Source organism: Macrosteles quadrilineatus, unplaced genomic scaffold (genome assembly GCF_028750875.1).
Source record: "Macrosteles quadrilineatus isolate MER2022 unplaced genomic scaffold, UCM_ALF_1.0 Scaffold_3__2_contigs__length_128488019, whole genome shotgun sequence".
Classification (NCBI taxonomy): Eukaryota; Metazoa; Arthropoda; class Insecta; order Hemiptera; family Cicadellidae; genus Macrosteles; species Macrosteles quadrilineatus.
Genome location: NW_026542596.1, coordinates 45,137,418 through 45,143,417, shown reverse-complemented (window position 1 = coordinate 45,143,417; position 6,000 = coordinate 45,137,418).

The following is a 6,000-nucleotide window of genomic DNA, read 5'->3' as shown; positions in this document are numbered from 1 at the left end:
GCTTGCTGTGTGATCTCTCAGTGTCTGGCACTGGATTATATAGTCCGAGCATGAGTTTCCTGCTATAGTTACGAAATCTTACTGTCTACAGTTTTATATAATTCTGCTATTACCAGTCTACTTACAATGACTAACTGTATTAAATTGTGTCATTGAAGAAAATATTATTAAAGTTGCGTTATAGCTTATTTTTGTGTGATTATGTGAATTTTCAATAACAAAACTCTTAATTCATGCAATATTTATATTTTGATCGATAAATCGTTCAAACATCGGTTAAAGTCATTCAGGCTAAATTAGTGTAAAGTAGTTCCCATATTAATCAGCATGTGATCTGCAGCGTTGTTTCACTGATTGCGGACAAGATTGTGTCATTCTTTTGCGAGAATTACTGAGCCAACTTTACTTATTTTACGTGTCCTGCATTTAAATATTTTGATGTACATGTTTATCACGATTAAAGACTAAGTTTCTTGGTGCAAAAAAATAACATTTTAAAACCTTGCAGCTTATAAATAGGTAGATTGTTCCATTCTTTGATTTTACTTCTCATACGTTTTTTGGTAACAAACATTCTGTAGTATATAGGGTACAAATTCAGTATCACTGTTTGAATATTAAATACAGCATAAGCATTCTAAAAAAAACTCAATAATCAAGTTTGCTTTACAGCGAAACATTAGGATATCTAGTACTTACACTGTATAAATACAAAAGCACCTCATACCTGTAACAAAACGAAAAAACGTTAAAATTTACTTTTAGTGTTCTGGTTTATGCCAATAATGCCAATAATGCCAATTATGCCAAAAATGCCATAACTATGAGTACCTATTTCAAAACATATATTGAACTAACCTTAAATCCCCCATTCAAACAATTGTCTTAAACCCCTATTTCTAGTCTGTAATTATAATAATTTCCTCCAAACAATTCATACTAGAAGAAAGAATCAACACAATAAGTTATAAACTTAAAAATGTTTATCCAAAATTTGAGTAGTATCGAAAATCAACTATATCATAAATTAACAAACAGATACTCGAATATCAACTGAATGTTCCAACCAACTAGCAGTGTCTACATCGCGCTCACCTACTGTTGCATGAGGTAAATTCCGCTGCCCCTTTCAACGATTGGGGAAAGTTATGTTGAAAGTTGAAAGCGTTGAATGTTTCCCCTCATGGGTCGCCAACTCCCTAACACCTTCTCTGGCACAGCGCCACCCTCTGACAATGGAGTTTATCGTTCTGTAGCTTACGATTCAACCACAGAGTATTGATTCAGATACGTTTCCTATGACTAAAAAAGTTCAGTTTGACTCAATATTTGGTGAACATATTGCAAATGTATATTTTAATACAAAATTATCTAGGGTTTTGTTTTAGTTTAAATCAACAAACGTAAATTTTCATTATCAAATAAGTAGAATACATTATATTATTCCTATAGTATAAATCCAACAGTTTGATTCGTGGACTTAAGCTGAACCCAAAACATATTGTGTTGAAGCTATTGTCTAGTCTTAAAAACATACTATAAGATTTTTAACTATTTCATTTGGAGATTAACGACAGTTGGAGGGATTTAAATAATTATTTTTCTTTCAGACTGGCACAAAGTGTATGTATGTACCTGAATATACTTTGAACATTAATGTAAAAATAAAAAAAATAAATATCTTTATTTGTCACCCCAAGATATATTTCCAGATTTTTTATGAGATAATAAAAATCTCTTAAAAACACTTACTATACGTTTCACTCTTTAGGCATAACTATATTGTAGTTTATTGTGACTTCAAGCTAGCATGTTTTTTTTTGTTAAAATAAAGATTTCGTTTGTTATGCTAATTTGTTTAACCATAAAACAAATTTGTGTTGAAATAAACGTAGTCTCTGTAAGCTGTGGTTGCAGACGCTGCAAGGTTGAGTAACCAGAGAGAAAACCTAATTGGCTTGTTCGTGACGAGAATGGCGTTGAAACGTGGACGTCTAGAGGTGGAGTTCTATTTTTAAATAAACATATAAAACTGCAGACTCTGAACATAAAGTTTTCAATAGTTTCTATAATCAGTGCAAATTTCAAAACAAAAGAAACTAACATTAACTTATAGTCTTTAGCGACTATTAAATTTCAGAAATCTGAATCTTCTATGAGTTGTGTCAATTGCAAATGTTGCACTTAAAAACAGGAGCATTTGAAATATTTAAGAAAAGTGAATATATGATTTGTTAATTACTTACTTTTTCCATTAAAATCAATTAATAGAGTAACTTTACGTTGAACATGAAAGTTGTGAAACCAAGGACCTAAGGGGGTTGAGATCTGGAACAAGACAGGCTCCCTGGCACATTTAGGACAATATAGTTTAAGTGATATGGATATTTGGATAAATGGTTTACTTTCATACCTAGATTTTATTTATATATATATATATATATAGCTTGCGATTCCGTACATTGCAATGAAATAAAAACACATAATTTATTACAGCACTAAACATCCCGAAGTTAAATAAAATTTTCTTTTCTAAACTAATTGCAACAGATGTTGTTTTACCTAACCATGAATATAAAAACGGGAATTATTATCCAAAAAATAAATACAGCTTGTTTATTTTCAAATCTTTTGCATCTAGGCCAATTTACCCCAAAATATCTATGCTATAATTTTTAGTTCATGTGTTCTCGAAAGCAGAAAGTTTGATGTCAGTTGTGTATAAATGTGTAATTTACCGCAATTTATAAACAAAAAACACAACAACTGGGATCTTGTTACCAAATTTGACGTTACAGTAATGAAAAATTTGGAAATAATTATGAAAAATAATATTTAAACTGTATTTTTCATTTGCTCCACTACTCTTCTTAAAATTACAATACCACGTTATTACTCTCCTCATGTATTAAGCAAAGGCATACAACCCGTCCCCAAGATACGCACATGTATGGCTTTGTACAGAAATGTTTCATCAGCTCTTGCACTTAACAATGTCTCATTCCCTTATGTCAGCGAGATGAAACATTTGGGGATTAGTTTCTCGTGGGTTTAATATCTGACAATGCTTCTATGAATGATTAAAAATATTTAAGTTTGGATGCAAATTGAACAGTTTTAATTTAGGTTGAATCAAATTTTCGTATAATATATTTTAAATTTGTTTCTGTAATTGCGAGAAAAAAATTTAATCTCCAGGATTTATTTTGCCACTTTTAGCTACGAAGTGATACCTACAACCCATTTAAATTAGGAACCAATATATTATGCGTTCCCGAAGTCATAAACATGAATTTGTATTAAACATTAACCTTCGATCTATGTTCTTATATTTTAAGTAGCCGTGTGGAATCGTCTTCCATGTAATACATTTCCATATACTGTACATTTTAGTGCACGCATAACTTTTATTTTACACCAATTGGAGTTACATATACGAAGTATAAAGTAGAGTGTAGTAGAATCTGAAATACATATGTTATTTACAATTGTGTAATTGGAAGACAATGTTTGAACACAAAATTAATAGAGCTATTTAAAAATTATGTTCAGACAATGTAGTTCTCTATCTGGTTGTTAGTTGTAATTAATCCTCAATTTTAGCTTAAGAAAATCTTTAATATTAAAAGATCACTCTTATTTAACGAAGGAAAACAATTTTAATTTAATAGTACATCAAGATCATTTACTGTAACTCCAACGAAAGCTACAATAGAGTACAAGTAAAATAGTATACAAAATGTGGAAGACTTCAAATATTTATATTCAAAATCAACAACCTAACCATGTAAACACTACGATAACTAGTACAAAATAAACAATAGCCTACTCTGTACCTTGCAGTAATGTGGAAATATGTTTTACCGAGGAATTACACAGTTGGAATACGGTTTTAACCATAAAACAATAGTTGTGTGATAAAAGCGTTTGAATGCGGGCGATAAAAGTGTGAAGCGGGGTGAGGTTAGGATCAAAGGAAAGAGAGGTGACTGGATTTGTCCTGAATATGAAATGTGCTTTGCTTCGTGGAATGAATTGTGGTCTGAGGTTTTATATAACTTATTTACAGTATTGTTTAACATGTGATGTACTAAAGAAGAAGATAAATAAATATGTAGTTAAATGAATTAAAGCTTCGTATCTCAAAATTTCGTAGTATATAAACAAAATTGTGTATTTATGATTTTTTAAACATTAGTTTAAACCCAGCTAATATGCACTCATAGTAATTTTTCTTTTCTCTGGTGTTTTATCCGACATTGTATATAACATTGACTTGTGTTTCAAAATAATATTTGAAGCTAATGCCCTTTTTAAAGGAAATCTCGTATTTCCTAATATGAATGGGGTTTACGTTTACGATTATTTAAGAAATATACAATGACTTCTAAATTGATATTACCGTTTCTAGGTACCAAGCGTGAAAAGGATTTTTTTTTATTTGTGAAATATTAACGTTTTAATCATGGTATGGATATTAATGTTTTATTGAAATACCTTATTGCTTTGTGTGTTTTAGAAAATGTATGCTTTTTTATTTAACTACTTTCTCTAAGTACTGTCATGTGTAAAAGAGTGCAAAAGTATAGATAGGCATCAACTACAATACTGTAAATGGCTGTACATTAACTTGATCATATTTTTGTCTATAAACTTTAAGGACAGAAAGATAGTTTATAATTTATTTCTAAATGAAGTCCGTACACTATTTATTTTCATTACTGCGCATACGATAACGGATCGTTTCAGTTTCTTTTTTGTTACATAAAAATTAATTATGTTATTTTTATCAAAGTAACATTTTAGAAACTAAAAGACAGCCGGAGGGAACCCAAACGGAAGCAAAACTAACCGTTTATATTTCACCGTTTAGTTGTTTAAATAAAAATGAATTTATTATTCCATGAAAACTGACGTGAAGGTCAATTTTATTTGCTCTGTTAGGAGGATTTTCTCACAAAATCATAGATTTGAAAAGTTTGAATCATCCCTTCTAATCAGAAGCAATAACAAAGTATGCAGACAAATTACTTCAAATTTTAAAGTTTCTTCGAGCTCAAACAAGAAAGTTTTTGAAATCCCAGACTGATCGTTCTTTTGTAAACTTTGAAACAACTGATAGGCCTAATTGTCGATAAAATTTACCTTAGAAACTACTACTTATCAAACTAAAAATATTAGCCTATTTATAATATTTCTAACATATTTAACATTAATGTATAAGCTATTTATTAAATTTACACTCTCACGATATAGTGTTAGTTTATAATAAATTGATAGAGTGCTGAAAGGTGTTCTGCTACGTTTTAGGCTCTAATAAAACTGTTTTCACCTATTTACTTGCAAAATATTAAGGTAAAATACTGCCCTTATGAGACTAACCATTTCTGTAGAAAATGCGGTAATTTGCATTAATCATTCAACTTACAAATTTCTACTAATTTTTGTTGAATCCTTTTGAAACCTGACTTTATTCCGAGACTTAATCTGAAAGTTAATGTAAATAACGCATGAAAGAGATGTCTTAGTCTTATTTTAATTTAATTAAAAATAATTTGTCCTTTTTGAAATAGAAGATGTTTATGCGAAGTTTTCTCCTTATTATAATACTATCCAGAATCTATCGCCAAACTTTTTTCTGATGGATAATGCCACAGTATCGTATTGATTTCTAACCTTCAAGCTTGACTAGTCTTCGTTTATTAAGTCCATATATTTAAAACTAATCGTACTAAAATACATCTGAAAAATCGGACTTATAGTTTTCTTCCAAACTTTTTGTATGTATTCAAGTATTTTTATGCAAAATATTTAGTAACACTACACATACACTTAATTAATTTCTAACGTGGTAAATCAAATTTACGTTTAACTTCAAAGTAATTTATCCGCCCTCGTAGTCTTTGACTAAACCCTCTCATTTGACCCCAACCCGCATCCAAAATACTTTGAGTTAAAGGGATTATTGTTATCGTCAACCTCTAAACTAACTTCTCCTTC